Here is a 17,439-nt window from a genome sequence, read left to right on the forward strand (position 1 = left end):
GTTGGTCATCATTTCACGCTTCTTTTAATTTTGTTTGACAATTTAGTCATTTTAACCATGTATTGAGGGGCGTATGTTTGAAGTAAAACATTTTAATTAACATTTATTTATCTATGTTTAACATGGGAGTATACTACATGAGGAGTAGTGTCAGGGACATCCTTAGGGTCAGGTTTAATGGCGATGATATTTACACATGATAGGACTATCTGATATAATTACTTCTAATGATTGTTTATATCAGTGAAGTATGAACAGCGATAATCAGTCAAATTTTAACTCTCAGAAGTAAAATTAGTTCTTGTTCACTGTTAAGATGAACAATGGATGAACAAGCCAAAACACAAAAGTTTATTAATTCGAGCAGACGACAGTATTTGTTTAGAATCTTAAATACAATAGGGTGTGACTTTGTCTTTTGTCAGGTTTTGAAAAAATGCAGATGAATTATAAATTTTACGAAAAAAATCACATAATTAAGCGATCATGTAAAATTTAGTCGCCACACAGACTGATACAGGGTTATACCAAGTTAGGTGTTTGGTAGTGCTGAGTATTCTTAAGTGATGGTTTGTGATATTAGTATAGTATGTGTAACGAATATTCACCCTCCCCTGTCAATACTGCAATTAGAGGTCAAGAAGTTAGCATTGAAATCAGAAGTCAAGACGAGATAGTTATCTCCCCTTTTTAGTGATAGAATCAATTAATGATTTATATTTATCTGATCAGCGCTGTGAACTGACTAACTCTTAATGGGACATATAGAAAGTTTTTTATCCTTTAATTAAATTAGTAGAGTGATATGATTCACTATCTGATGTGTTCAGACAGTTCTGCTGGTAGGGGGATCTCAGAATAGTTTGGGAGAATATGTCCAATACTGTTTATTTATAATAAATTTTGGCACATATCTTGATTTGTATTATTTACTGTAACTTAGAAAACATGAATAAAAGTTTTAAATAAGAATTTAATTGTCATCTTAATTAAAGGGAACTGAGGATCGTGATTGATATCATTTTCAAAATTCGTTTCGTCAACCATATTGTACATTTTCTGATGAACTAATGGATAAAGCATTTCCTTAACATTGATCGTAATCAGGAGTGACCTTCTACAATTCACAAATTGGTTGTGTCAAAAGTATTGCTTTTGTGTTTAAACTTTCTGTGTAATTTGAAATCGATAATTTATAATCGTTAAAATCTTTTTCAAATCTTAATTCTCTAGGAGTGGTATTATGGTCTGGATATTAAGAAAAAGTTAATTCAGTGGTTATAAGGACTTAAATGATTGGTTAGGTAATCCATTATATTTCTGATTCAGGAATTAAGACAAAATCAAAAGTGTCAAAAATATAATGTGAAAAAATTAAATCAAATTATGAAGCTTATTTTTAATTAAACGTAATATATTTTTTATCATGTTGAACTACGAGGAAATGATGAAAGTTTGAAAAAATCTGCCTTAGTCAACAACACATTTGAAATTTGTATATGTATGCCCAGATCGTTTGTATTCATAAGAGATGTAGTTTATATCCAGTTAAATTTAAAATCTGAATATAAATTGCCATATTTAGTGATCAAGTAAAGATTGAAATCAGGAAAAGATGAATGGACTTTTAAGAATTAACAGTGATTTATCATAATAGAACCTAATTTTTTTTGTGTGAATGTTGTTATTAACTATTTACGATTTTTTTGTCTCTTCACTCTTGCATATATATATATTTCATACTTTGTACAGATTTTTTATAAAATTCATAGTTAATTTTACAAAAGTTCATTAACCCTAAATGGTCAGGAATGAAATTTGGAACATTAATATATCTAAACATCAAACAACTGAGTGAAAAGCATACCAACCTGGGACCAAAAGATAACTAATAATAACATTAATGTCTGCATGGCTATCCCCCAGAAGAATTTATATGAATTAGTGAAGTATTAGTTTTATAACATTGCTCCCATTGAATGATTCACCAAACAAAAGAAATGGATTAATTTGGACATAAATAATGTCAACAGAAGATGAAACAAATGATTGCATGTCCCCTAAGGGGAAACAACTCTTCACACTCACCATGGGAGATAACTCAATCTAATGAAAAACCAAATCAATTCTAAAAGGTTGAAATATAGTTCATAATATTAAAGTTCATGTTTGGTTGACACATCTGACTATGCCATGTGGCTGTAAATCTTGAATAGGCTGAAACTATACTAAATATATGATTACTACTAAACTAGATAAATTTAATCTCATGAATTCCACTTTAACCTTTTAGATTTGAAGAGTGCACTTCTTTTGTTTTTATCAAAAAGAGAATTGACTCCCAGCCTACTTTAAATGAGATAAGCCATGATAGAATGACAATGCAATGTACAACAAAATTGTTTTCAACTTTGACAGGGATTTTTTTTTAAAATCATTTTTACTTTGTCAAAATATATCTAATGAAATACAATATTTGTTTGAACAACAAATAAAGTTTTTAAAAGAGTTTTTGCATTCAGGTGTTGGATGGATTTCTTTTTATTTGTTTTAACATATTTTTGTTTGAACTGCCATCTGGATAGATATCTCAATTTATTAGATAAAGCAGGATAAATAAATATCGTTCAGAACAAAGTCCTTCAAATGATTTAAACTCATTTTTCAAAAACATATTGCCTGAAAAAAAAGATGATCTATAAATAGAAAGTGTGAGGTATCGCTATAACTTCTGCTAGATATCAGTCAATTTACGCTGCTCTAATTTGCTAATAACATCCAACTGAGTCTTTTGGCATAATGCTGTCTTTCTATTACAGATAATAAAACATGTTCCTGTTAAAAATGTCATAAAACTCAAATATTTCAAATGAATGCTCATGCTTAATAAAAGACAAAAAAGCCAGACCAGGAAGTTCAATCTACAGTTGCTTGCAAAGTTATTAAAAAAAATATTACATCATAATTTCGTGTCATTGGTTGTAAGTTGTCCATAATCTTGTTAAAATTATCTTTAATATACCTGTATAGTTTATAAAATAACAGAATTATGTTTTTAATCCATTTGCATATGGTTTAGCTCTGTCATGAAATGATATGAATTTTTTTTTATAACTTTTATGCTTGAAATAAATGATACCAAGTTTCATCATTTCTCATTCGTAAAAGATTGCTATTGTTACAAGTCCTTGACAAATTAAGCTAAATACGGTCTTCTACAGTGGGTTAATGGGTTACATAATTGTAAGAATCGTACAGAAACTTGAACGTCATCCAGGAATATGCCAAAATCTGAACAGAACGCCATTAGTAAAAAGTTACCACAGACATGTGACACATTGAGAGCAACCACATATCATTTCTAACTAAACTGATGTCAGTAATAGTGGTCCTGATATCATTGTCAAGACATGAACTTAAACTGTCATCTAAACTACCGTATGAACCTGAGTGACCTCATAACTGGACATCTAGCGAAGATCATGCAGGAGTTTATGATTTTCTTGTTTATTTATCAGCATTTTGACTTTATATCAAGGGTTCTCAATAATCTTTAAGTAAAATAGGGCTAAAAGGCATTTATACCATTTTTGTGCTGACCTCACATGTTTCAAGAGATATCTTAAGGTCTTTATTTTTAATCAAGGATTTCCCCCTTGTTGACCCTCATTGTTTGCTAAGCTTGGTTCTATTGTATAGCTGCAGGCTGTTTATTTTTTTTTTGCATGTCAAAAGATGTGCATGCAGGAAAATGCACACATAAAAAGTTCATGTTTGTTTCATCTTTAGTACAGCATTTATCAACTTGTCAACGGTCAAAAAATAAATAGGCAAACATTTTAGCTTTTAATAAATGGACACACATGACAAAATGAACAGCTTTTAGATTAAGGAGGTGAAAATTTGTTGTCCTTGTAAATAGGGTCAGTCAGGTGTTTCCGAAATTGTTTTTTTTATTATGACGGGTTTATTGAGGAATTACGAGTTGTCATATTTTCTTTATCCTGTAAATATAAAGGCTTTAGTTAGTGTGTTGATCAAACAATTGGACATTTGTTCAGGTCTGATCAAATAAAATTAGATTTTTGAAATATGTCAAGAGATTTTAAACATTACAATCTTTTTCAGTGAAAATTAAAAACCCTGTTAGTACCGACTCCCTATTGTATTCAATGCATTAACTAATTAACATAATAAAGATTTTATAAAGAACTGGTTATAATTTTGTCAAGTCTTGTTGAATAGAATTACTGTGTTGATGATGTGTATTGTTAGGATAGTTAATTTGTGTTTCTTTCCATCAAAAATTAAACTATAGCACAAGTAGATATAAAAGAGGTGTTTGCTATATTTGCAACTTGAAGAAAACACTTATATTGACAATCAAACCATTTTCTTGATAATTTGATATAGGAAGAAGTGCCAATGAGACAACTCTCCATCCAAGTCACAATTTGTAAAATCAACCATAATAAATCTAAGTGCAGCCTTCAGCACCAAACCTTGGCTCACACGGAAAAGCAAGCTGATTCAGTTTAAAAAGCATATTCCTTTTATGTTGTCCAGTTTTCCACAATGGATGTAATGGCTCTATTTAAATTTTAGAGTTTATCTAATTTATACCTCAGGTTTTTTCTTTGAACAGAACATTTTAAGTTAGAGGACATTGATAAACTATTTTCACATGTTTTTTAGTACTGCTTATCTTTGAATTCATCCTACAGCAATCACAAAGGTTAAGGTCTTTTATGAAAATAAAAAAAAGTGTTTTAGAGCAAGCAACTGTTGATTGAGTTGAATCATCTAGCATGTCTAGTACATGTATTGAGTTGAATTATCTGATAAATGTACCATTGACTTTTCTAGACAGCTTCAGGTTGTATTTTGATAAAATTGTGTAGAATAGAAATGCACTTGCTTTGGAAATGTGACAATTTTTTACCCTTTCTCCGCTACAATAAAGTCACCTGACTGATTTCGACAACACTAACATAAAATTTATTGCACATTAAATTAGGCAATAATATTACACATGGGATTTACTGGGATTTACAACTAGTTGTTTCTCTGTTTTAAGATGCTGTTTTATACTTTGAATATTAAGGTTATAAAGAAAATGTGTTAAGATTATTACAAATGTAAATATTTGAAAAGAGAAAATGAATTTAAATCTAGATTCTTAAAGGAAAAAATTACATCAATATAGAAAAAATTATAAATCATCAGAATATTATATTGCTATACATATTGAGTAATATGATTTAGGATTTGCATGAATGTTTGGCAGATTGAAGGGTGTTAAAGTATTTTTATAACTTTTTTTCAGTGACTTTGTCTCGGGCTAAAATCAAAACTTCTATTTACATTATTGAGTTTGTGTATTCACAATTTCACAGTAAAACTGTCTTTGAATATTCAAAGCTTGTGTTTACAGGCCTGTAGCCAGGAAATTTTAAGAGGGGGGGGGGGGGGGTTGTTTGACTCACAAACTGAACTTTAACAGTCACAATCTGAACAGAACATTGACTTTGATAGTGCTTATTTGTATTTAAGGGGGGTTTGTCCAAAGCCCCCAAACCGCCCCCCCCCCCCCCCTTGCTACAGGTATGGTTTAAAAAGAAGAATCTGTATTTGCAGTAAAACTGTCTTTGAATATAGTTCCTGGTTTTTAACATAAGTAAATAAAGCTAGTATGACAGGTTGCTACTGTTATTCCTGTATGTTTACTATGGACTGTTTGGCAATGACTTGACATAAAAATGAAGACACCTTTATATTTATTAACATTTGCAAGCAGACTTAAATAATAAATGAATTCCTTATTCCAAAGTTTAAAAACAAATTAAAAATCAATTTTAAACTTTTTTTAATGTAAAAGGTCTTCTTATATTTCATTTCAAAGTCAAATTTAAAATTTAATTAATTGTTCAAACTTACATAACAAAATCAACTGTAATATTTTTGACTTAAACTAGGACTTGAGTTCAGATTGTACAATAATACAATGTTTCACCACATTCAGTTAAGGCGGAGGCTACCGGGTAACACTAGATAAATTGATTTTTAAAGAATATTGATCTTTTAATGTTTATTGAGCAAACTTAGAAAATTTTTCAAATGAGAACACCAAATAGATTAATAGGATAAAAGAATGTGGCAATCAATACAGCTAATATCTACTGTAGGGCCATGTCTTTTTCACAAATATTTGATGGTTGTATTTAAGCTTAAGTGTCAAGTACATTACACCTGCAGCATACAAGAAGTAAGGGTACAAGCATGATCCTGAATGGTTGTGTTCAAATTTTGCTTTCTGATGCATGCTGGGGTATGATTTCGCAACTAGATTGAAGAAAAAGTTGAAAGTACATGTATAAATGAAAAAAAATATTATTATGTGATCACATGGAAGCTGCACATAAAATTTTAATGATGTTTCAGCTGAAATTTTTTGTCATAATTTTCAATCTTTTACTCACAGTCAGTTTATGTACCAACTTGAAAATTTATATGTCTGCTACAATTTTTCAGAGATCATTATTTGAATATGAATGTTGTAACAATTTTTATCACTAAACCATCCTTTTATAATACTTGACCATCAATTCAAAATATTTGCTATGATGGGTACCAACTCTTCATTGAAAGTTTACTTTCTTTCACCCCCATTTGTGAACCCCTTTAGCGAAAGTGTAATGTGTAGATTTTAAACTAGAGATTTTAATTTCGTCAAAGAGATATGCATTATCTTTGTATATGGGGACAAGACACCATGCAGATGTCGGAATGTTCCCAGATCGATAGCAAGATTAACTAAGCTGTACAAAGTAACACAGACTTATTGTTAAGAATTTATAAGAATTATGTCAAATAATAGCTAGAAATGGTTGGAAATCAATAATTTAAAACATATCTATCATTTTACTGAATAAAGAATTTGTCAGCTCAGTGGGAAAGCTTGTCTCCGATAAGTACTGAAATTGACCAGCCAGTATCTATCCATGATGTTTTTTTGCCTTTAAATTTTAAATGTGCTTGGAAAAGCAGCCATTTTATTGTTGTTTGCACTTTAATGATTTTACTTTGTCATTGTACATGGAAATCTATATTTCGACAGATTACGAAGATGTCTTTTCCTTGTTATAATACCTATACACAAAAACATTAGCATTTAGTATAAAAACATTGGCATTTTCAAAAGGTTGCAGGTTACTTATGTCAGAAACATAAAATTTTACAAGTTCTGGTGTTTTGTGTCTCTTTGTTAGGAAAAAAAAGATGTCACCTGCTTAAGGGGAGTAATCAATACGGTTTTACGAGAATTTAATATGGGATGTAGACTTTTTCTGTCTGTAATTGAATGAAACTCATACCATAATGTGTGAATTCAACTTTAAAAAACATCCATAAAAATCGTCTAGTTAAGAAAATACAGATATAATGTTATTTCACAGGGAGTCGAGTTTTATTAATGCATTGTAAAATGCGACCTTGCGAATAAAATGCATGGATTATATTAATATGTTAAATGTGAAGTAGTGACTTTTGTTGAATAGGTACAGCTAAAATATAACTTTTCTTGCATAACTTTGCATCTAGATGAATTTCAAAGTCAGAAATGTTTAATAAGAGTCCGAGATAAGTGCTGATTCATTGTCGTATAATTTAATATAGTAGATTAAGAAACATTGGCATTTTATACATTAAAAAAACTGTGATGATGAAAATATTTATATATTTGCAAAATGCGATAAGATTTAACGGTGGTTATTGTACAATTCGATGTAAGTTCAGTAAATTAGAATAAATACTATTGCTAAAGGAGTTATAATGTATTGTTACATTCCATCTTGTCAAAACAGAATTAAAAAAAACAACTAGGACGGCACATGCAATTTTTCTCAATGGATTTGCATCAAATTTAAATAGAGGCTTTGTTGCAAGAAAATTCACTGACACCTGTTTAAGTGTCGATTTAAGGATAACAAGGTCCTTTGAACTTATTGGTGTGTTTTTTTTCTGCTTGAAAATATGAAATTGGCAAAATAATATAGAATTACAGGGAAATGTAGAACCATAGATGGGTATCACATCTATGATAAAACACAATTATTATACTTGATCAAGAGTTTCACTTTATGACTGGGTCACTTTTCCTTTTATTTTTTGTATTTGTAAGATATGAAAAGAAAGTGCAACTGAGTTAATTTGAGAAGACTTAACCTTTCTTACATTTCTAATAATTATTATCATATGATTTAATTTTAACAAATTTGAAGCAGGTAAGACATTTCAGTGTGTCCACTTATTTATTTCTCACTTAGAATTTGGATATGCATAAGGTATTACTTCACCGAATTCCATTACGTAAGAAATACTAACTTTTTGACCAAAAATTTATTTTTCACATCTTTATAAAAAAACTATGACAAGCAATTCATTTGATGATGTTTTTAATCGTAATTAAGTGGTCATAAAGGATGCCCTTGCTGTGTTCTCTCAGTCAGAACAAAAACAACAACGACTATAATTAATTAGGTTGTTGTCCTGACTTGTAGGAGTGACAACGATAATGACCATTAATGGTAGGTACATCTACCATCCTGTTGTTGTACTGTGTAAGGAACGATCGTAAATCATTTCTTACATGTTTTCATCTGAATTATACAAGTAATTAATATTTACGTAATTAGCAATAAACAGACACTACCTCACTCAAGAAATATTAATTTTCATCAAATTAGTTATAAACAGACACTACCTTACTCAAGAAATAATATTTTTCATTAAATTAGCTTGTTTTTTTCCTGACAAATGTGCTATTTTGGGTTGGAATGAATACTTTCCTTTCATAGATTTAAATTGTTTTTTTTACAATAATCTGCATGTTTAATTTTTTCGTACTAAGTGGTGAAAAAAACCATTGTTGTAGGTAGGATAGGAAGTTCTTGGTGTAGAAAATCTAACTAAAAAATGAATGGATATGGGAAAAGACAAACTGAAGAAAATATTTTGTCCAGAATGAGATACAATTATATTGTGCCACATTTTTAGATCTATTGAAAGATTGTTTTTCCATTTGATTAAAACATTGTGTTATCTTGGGGAACATTTCTGTGTTTCTATAATGCTAGCTAAATATTTGGTCATGTCAAGTTAAACAGGGTAAAACTAGAATTAAATTTCAAGTGTTACAAATGGGCATCAAACATTACATTAAGTTATATTAAGCTTACGAAAAGTTATTGAGACGAGGAGGAATTTTGGAATTAAAGTTTGTCTCCAAAGTTATGGTTATATAGGTATTATAGACAAGTACTGCTAGAGTTATCAGCCATGTTTGGTAATTGATTATAGATGTTAGTTTCCTGTCATCCACCTCCGTCAAATCTACTTTTGTTTTGGGGTTTATCTTTAATGTCTGGGGGTTTAAGTTGAAAGTTTGTATGAAAGGTTTTTCAAGAGCACATTCATTTTCCTCTCCTGATTAACAGTCGACAGAAATATTGTTTGCTTAAAGATTTAGCGCTGGAATTTTTGTACAATATTTTTTAAGATTTAAGTCGGATTTCTTTTCAAGTCTTATTTGTTTATTTTTTCGGTCTAATATTTGTTAATATTTTTGTGACATGCTTTAGAAGTACCATGATTGATAGAAGTGTTTTGAACTCTTACTTTAAAACTCGAAAGAGACAGAAAATCTAGCAAATATTTAATAATGAGAACCCATAAACCTATAAAGAGACAGAAAATCTAGCAAATTAACTGAAAACCCATGACAAAATCTGTTCAGTCAAAGGAATATTAAAAAAAGAAAACCAAATAATTTTTGTGTACATAGTCATTTAAGTTTGATAACTCTTTAAGTTTTCACACAAAGTTCTTACAAGAAAAAAAATCCTCATCTGTTTGATTAAACTGGTTTATGTGCTTTCATGCAACAGCTAGGAAGACAACTTTATAAATCTAGTTTCAAGTTATAAATTACCTCTTGAACGAAGCTAAGAATCAAATTTGTCCCTCTTCAGATATTTAGTCTTAAGATACAATTGTCCATTTCTGTAGGTTCTCAAAGTTAAATATCTTGATAGAACTCTGGTACAAGAAAAATGACTTTTCTTATGCAACAATCATCTTTACAAATAAATGAACTTGAGTAAAACCTTACTTTAAGTCAAATTGGGACATTGACTTGAAAAATTCTTTGGTTCAGGACAATAATTGTCAGAATCTTACTTCAACCTTTCTGCCCCCAGAGACTTCATGTTTTAACTTCATTGTGGACTATTAGGGTACATTTACCCATCTAGACACCAATAAATATGGTATTGTATTGAAACGAAAAGATATATAATTCACAGGTCAATAAAAAAGAGATTGCATTTTATGTCAATAAATGCTGGTTACCCCATGTTTTTTTTCTTTTCAAACAGAGATATAATACTTATATTGAACTTAAGTTTATTTCTACTCTATATTATGTTTGTTAAAATGTGTAGTTTATTTAGCAATTGATGGAATTTTTATTTACATTAAGTTCGGTAGATTTCAATATAAATGAAGTCGTCAACCTTTTATGTGGTGTTTTGAAGAGTTTTTAAATTTTACAATTTATAATTTACAGAGAGCACAATATCATTTTAAAATATTTTCAACTATTCAAGCTTGAATTAATAATTTTTCTGCTTCATTACATAAGGGTATTGACACAGACTTTTAAAATATGGTTACGTTTTTAATGAAAACCTATCATTTTCAGCTCGTAAATAAGCTGTTTATTAGATGAACTTCGAAAAGAAGTAAAATACTGTTAGTTAACAAGGCAGCGCTTGTTCTATTGAAGCTTCTCATAAATATTTGGTTAACGTTGAATAGGGTGAGAATTACAACAATGAAATAAGTAATTATGTTAGCGAAATCAAAGATCTTGTTTCACGCTAGAACTGACCTAATCTGCTTAAAACATTTAGGACAAGGTACAAACCTAAGTTTAAGGTTGTTCTAGGCTATATTTAATTGTTTTGAATACATTAAATTTAAATTAAATGTGAGAGGATTTATAAAAATATGATAAAATATTTTATGATATTTATCTTTCAAAAAAAAAAGTTTAATATTCAAGGGAGATAATTCTAGTTTTATGTTGATTTTCATGTGGGTGTGTCTTACTTCATTTATTTACAATTATTTTTCTAATCGAGTTATTGTTTGAGGAATAATATTGTAAATAATAAAGGAGAGTTGGGCAGTTGTTTAAATATGGGAATGTTTATCTGATTAGTCAAAATTACCAATTCCTTTGTACTCCCTAACCCGATTGATTGCTTAACCCTGGCAAAGTTATGACCTGTAAAATCGACAATTTTCTTTGTATTTTCTTACTGTAGTGTCAATCAATATGGTATGATAAGAAATGTTACAAATCTATGTTAAACCGCATTTGATATAATATTGCCATTTATATTATTATTTATTTCAAAATAAAGTCATTTCTTTGTTTGAAAGTATTTCCACTTTAAGGTATTGAATTAAGATTGAATATTAAACAATCACTCTTGGTGTGGAGTATTTTTAAGATAACACTGAACAGGATTTTTAGTATTTGATGTTTTGACAGTTTGGGACAAGTATCTAGGATTTTCATAGCAATCATGTTTTTCGCTGACCCCGTGTGGTTTCACAAATATTACAGACTAACATATATATAGGATCATTATCTGTTCAGAAGTAAATGATATAGTTGATGTGTTTTGTCAGCCCATTAAAGGTGAAAATTCAATATGGTTTGAAATGATAAGTTGAAAGCTTAAAACTTTTTGAATTGAAATTGAAAAGTGCAGGTATTGTTAGTTTTGAAGGTGACCTCATTTTTAAATATCATACACTGTGTATGTGTCTTATTCGATTTCTAAATATCGATGACAAATTTACTACTTTAAATACCAATTTTGAAATAAAATAAAGTTTTTAACTATTTGAAGGAATCATGTTTTTGTTATATTTTGAAAAACAATTCTATTATGTCAGAATCCATGGAATCAAACAGTTATCACAATAATTGATGAGTGAGAATATAAAGTTATGGTTCATAGGCAGATCCAGGGGACCAAATATAAAAAAGAAGATGTGGTATGATTGCCAATGAGACAGCTATCCACAATGGTTGATTATATATATAATCACTGAAGCATGACTGGAGCCAAGATCTCCTGCCCCCTTTTAGGTGAGTCAGTGCCCTCTCACCCATTTAAAAGATCTGGATCCGCCACTGTATTTTAATTCATTAGGTTATGAAAAAGGGTTTTGATATTGACACAGTGAAGTTTATCAAAGCTCAAAAATGGACCAAAAATCTACTGTCCCAATTTCAACTATTCAATGGGAAAGAAATATCTAACATTTATAAGTACCCTATAAATAGCTAAATTTTTGTTTGCATATAGATTTGACAGAAGGTATTTGAAAATTGTTTTCAGAGAGTTTAGATACTTCAGTTTTATCATATTGCAAGCCTAGATCAGAGAATCTATCTTAACTTCCTTAATTATGTCAAAACTTAATCTATAAAAACTATATATGTTTCAATATTTAAGTTAGTCAAATCTTTTTACTTATCTAATCTATAATGGAATTAAAATGTTATAAAAAGATATAGCTATTTATATTTTGACGTAGGTAAAAAATTGAGATAGATAAAAAATCGGTAGATAATTTAAATGAAAGTAAACAAATTGATGCTGCTTAAAACAAAAACTGTACAATAAATTTTCTGGAGATGGTATTAAAGATTTTATAGTTTTTAAATATTTATGTAATACAAGAATTAAAAGAGTTTACTAGCAATAAAATTATAAACAGAAAAGTTCATGCCATAGAAAAAGTAAATACAACTTTGTGCTGAATGATTTTCTTTTGACGATTTAAGTGAGGAAGAAAATAAACAGATTTTTCTGCCAGGGAAAACACAGCATAGATTCAAGTAATAGATCTTTTTTTAACTGTGCAAAAAACACCAAACAGATAGGCATCAGTACTGTAATGTTATAAACAGTTTATATGATGAAAGTTTTTACTGAGAGAAACCCGAGAAACCATCAACTTTTAAGTGCTGAAAAAAATAGAAAGTTCTGTTTTATGATTTCTTGAATTATGGTAGTTGTTGAAAGATGAGTTGATGCTACTGATGGACTGTTGATATTACTGATGGACTTTAGATCTCCATGTTGATATATCTATGATTATTTACAATTTATTTATCAAAATCTTTTGTCAAACTACTACAGTTTGTATAGAAATATGAATAGCTGGTTCCATAGTGTCTGGAACATATGTGGGATAGCAACCCAACAACTGGATATAACCAGTATGATGCATTGGACATTTTACTATCAGGACACCATGACAAAAATAAACTTAAGCTTTGCATGGTGTTTAGAAAAAATGTCTCATTAACAATTATACCACATCTCTTTATTTTTATGTTGATTCAGACAATAATTTGTATAGTAAGAATTACTATACAAATCTTTGGCTCAGATCACTACATACTATGTAACAAATACCTTAGCCATTCTTATGATACCTAAGATTTTGCTATAAAACAATATATGTTTACACAATAAAATGAACACACTATTATTCACAGGTTTTGTGAGACTCATGGTAAAATACAGTTTGTTTTGTGTTTTTTGGGGGGAATGATAAAAAATAAAGTCCTCTGTTCTTCCAGCAGTAGAAATATAAAATGATGAGATAATTTACTGTAATAGTGTGATGAGCAGAGTATTTCAGCTGCTCTCTAAAGTCTAAAGTGATCATCATTATTCTCATCAAGTCAGATATATTTGTTTCTGTCTTGATGGCTGTGGTGTAGACACTACAATAATTCATAATTATATAATATTGAGTTATTGAGAGTTGCTTAATATACAGTGATGTGCTAAATGTTGAAAAAAGGAAAATTTAGAATCAACTAGTATATACCATTTGAGTGATCTAATAAACTAAGAACTTTTAAATACATAATTGATTTTGATGTGTATACAGCATTGACAGAATTGCCCTTTTCTGAATGTCCTCTTAGCTACTTATTTTAAGTCAAAACTTCAAATCTTCATTTGAAATATTATGTTTTTTAAAGAATTTATATTTAAATATAAAACATTTTGTTCTGGGTAATGGAACTTGTCTAGGTCAAGTTTTAGGCTGAATAAATTACTTTGCTTAGATGAAAAAAGTCATGTTATATTTTAGGAACTTAGGCATAATAAGTGTTTCTAAAAACAGGCATAAGAGTACTTGAGAAATGACCAAGGATTGTACTTGGCCAAAATATCTATGTTTATTTCAACTTATTTGGGTTCAGTTTATGTTAGGTATTAGTACCTCAATTGTATTTTCAGTAGTCCTTTAGTAAGTAAGTAAGTTAAGAGTTAATCTCGTCATTCAAAAGTATAGTACTGATGTTTGTCTTGGCAAGGAATGTTGGTTTTTCAATCGAAAATGGAAGTGAAAATTTTAAACCTTTTTAAAAGCAATTTCTTTGCATGGGGCCAATATTTTTCAATAAGTTTTAAATGGTTACAATATTTACCAGGTCAAATTTAATTGGTTAATTACAGAGACAATTTTGATTTATGTTTTTTGTCAATTTTCATCTTAAGAGCTTTTAATATACAATAATTAACTTCAATCAGGTGATACAGTATACTTAAGAAAAAATAAATTTCAGGTGTCTTCTCAGGTGTTAAAAATTTCAATTGGACAAAAATTTTGCCACTTTTTTTATATTTGGAGGTTGTTAGTCACAAGTACACTAATCTAGCATAGAAATCATAAATTAGATATATTTCTGCCACTTTTTTTATTTGGGGTTGTTAAGTCTCACATACATTTCTCTTTGTACCTGTTAATCATTAAATAGGTATTTGCTTAAAAAATGATTGAAATGGCTTTTTCCCTTTTCTGTTCACTTTATTATATTGAAATCGTCATTTGATGCAGGCATCTGCCTCTTTCCTTTCTCTTTTCAACATTCTATTTAATAAATAACTTTATTTTTCTTTGGCCGGATCTGTTTTCATTAAGTTACCAACAAAAACAACACTGAAGTCTTTGTTTGGTGTGAAATTTATTGAAATAAAGTTATTAAGATTTAAAAGAAGGATTGTAATATAATAGGAAGACTTGCTCCTATCAGGTCACCTTCTTTTACTATAACAAGGATACTACTATTTAATATTAATATTAAATATGATACTATTGTATAGGGATAATTTCATGTTTTTATTCAGTATTGTTATATTTATATTATATGGTGTTATTTTTTTGCTAAATTAAACTTATATTACACTCTTAAACTGTGTGAGGCATTATTAAAGTGAAAGTTGTTAATGTTTTATTAGACTCACGTCTGTCTGTCCTTAATTATTTGTGTGGTTTTTATTTTAAATGAAAAATAACATAATCGCCAAAGATCATTTATCCTTTATTTTCTATTACAATGGAAAACATACCCGTCTTTTTGTGTGTGCAAAACATGACAAATATGTATTGTTATCATGGAATTTTTTGGGTACTGAAATTGGGGGAATTCCTGCAAATGTTGTTTCATGATTCAGATATAAAATATTGCCATTGATAATTGAATGGTGACAAAGAAAGAGACCAGAATGACGCTACAGGGAATAGAATTATATTTTTTTTAAATTTTTATTCATGCATTATTGGCTTTATATAGCCTTGTCTGGATAATCAGTCATCTCCCCTTAATGAAGCCTACAAAGGGAGACTATTTATACCTTTTTCTTTGTTCCTTAATTTATAACTTGACTTGTCTAAGGGAGAAAAATTAAGGCCTTTCATTTTAAAAATATTTTTAATACATTGTGTCAGAATAAAAAATCATTAATGATGCAAGAATTTTTTACATCAAGGAATTGCATAATTTGTCCAATTATTATTTTTCAAAAACATTTTTCAATAAGAACTTCTGAAGTATAATATGAAATATAATATGTAGAAATTTCTGTTCAGCATATTTAGAATAATCATACCACAAAATCATAAAACTAAACTGCAAACACTAATCTGCTGTAATGCCAAAGCCTTGATGTAATATGCATTTCAATATCATGTACATGCATATAGTTCTGTAATACCACAGCACTTGCAACAGCAGCCAGAAGTACTTCACTTCTCAATGACTTTCCTAACGAAGCATAGTAATTAACACGTAATTTACATTAGATCATCTGGCAATACTTCTGAAACATCCGTCAACAAGTCTTTGGTGAAATACGACAATACTTGAACAAAAAATGAAACATAATTATTAAAACATAATTCTTATAAGAAAATAGTGTCTGTAGCTTGTGGATGAGTTGTACCACTTGACGAACATAAGAACTAAGAGTAATTAATTCCAGGTTTATGCTACTTTATTATTATGTAATGGATGAAAGCTTTCTTTTTTTTTCTCACATATTTTTGTAATAGTTTTGTCTAAGGTTGAGGATTGAATGGAGAAACCACACTTCTTTGTGTCATTTTGGGCTATAAATAGATTTTAGATTTGAAAATATTCGTCCAATTTAAGTCTCATATTTTACTAAATTTTAGATAATAGATTTCAAAGATATTTGCAACCATTTAGTCAGGGTGGGTAAGTTTGTTGAGAATGTGACGAGGTACATGTACAAAGATATTTTTGTTTTTGTGCTGTGATAAAACCCCCCCAAAAAATGCACAACAAAAAAGCTTTTATAACAAGGAATTTATCAATAAAGGTATTTTCACAGTATTGCTTGAAAAGAGCAATGACGTCATGTCTGTAATGGGACTGTTGGGAACCTTAATACAAAAATCCTAACATATATTTGTTAATTTCTAGTAAGAAAATATTTAAATAGATTAGGTCATTTTTATATGATTAAATATAGTATGTAATGAACCTCACGTAATCCCTATAAAGGATCAGATCATTTTATATAGCAAATTTTATATAAATGTGTTCCTACGGCACATTCTTTCATATTAAATATTGTATTATTAAAAGATGAATGACTAAACCCTACATTTTGGAATTGAAATCATTTTAACTTTGTTAAAAGAAAATTCTGTTGAAATATGATTTGTTGAATAAATAAAATGCTTGCATGCAAAATAAATAGACAATTATATTTTTGTGTGTCTGTACCAAGTCATGCTATCTGGACCATATGTTGTTCTTCGCTGGTTTTTTCAAATCTGCATCTTTTTTGAAGAGTCAGAAGTTGTCTGTTCAACTGTGTAGTATTTTTTTGTAATTCATGTTGTCTCTTTTTTTGCACCAAAGTAGTACTGTGCTGTAAATAAAGTGTTAATAGAATTTAACAGGAATGAAATCTTTGCCTTCAAATGTTCATTTTTTTTTAGTTTCTCTTTGAACAGTACCTAAAA

General features: G+C 29.2%; 1 protein-coding gene across 2 annotated transcripts in view; it reads left to right on the top strand.

Moving 5' to 3' along the window:
• The window catches only part of LOC134697216 (protein dachsous-like), a 64,243-nt gene that overhangs the window by 19,462 nt on the left and 27,342 nt on the right, over positions 1–17,439 (top strand). The window lies entirely within an intron of this gene.

Source organism: Mytilus trossulus, chromosome 14 (genome assembly GCF_036588685.1).
Source record: "Mytilus trossulus isolate FHL-02 chromosome 14, PNRI_Mtr1.1.1.hap1, whole genome shotgun sequence".
NCBI classification, from domain to species: domain Eukaryota; kingdom Metazoa; phylum Mollusca; class Bivalvia; order Mytilida; family Mytilidae; genus Mytilus; species Mytilus trossulus.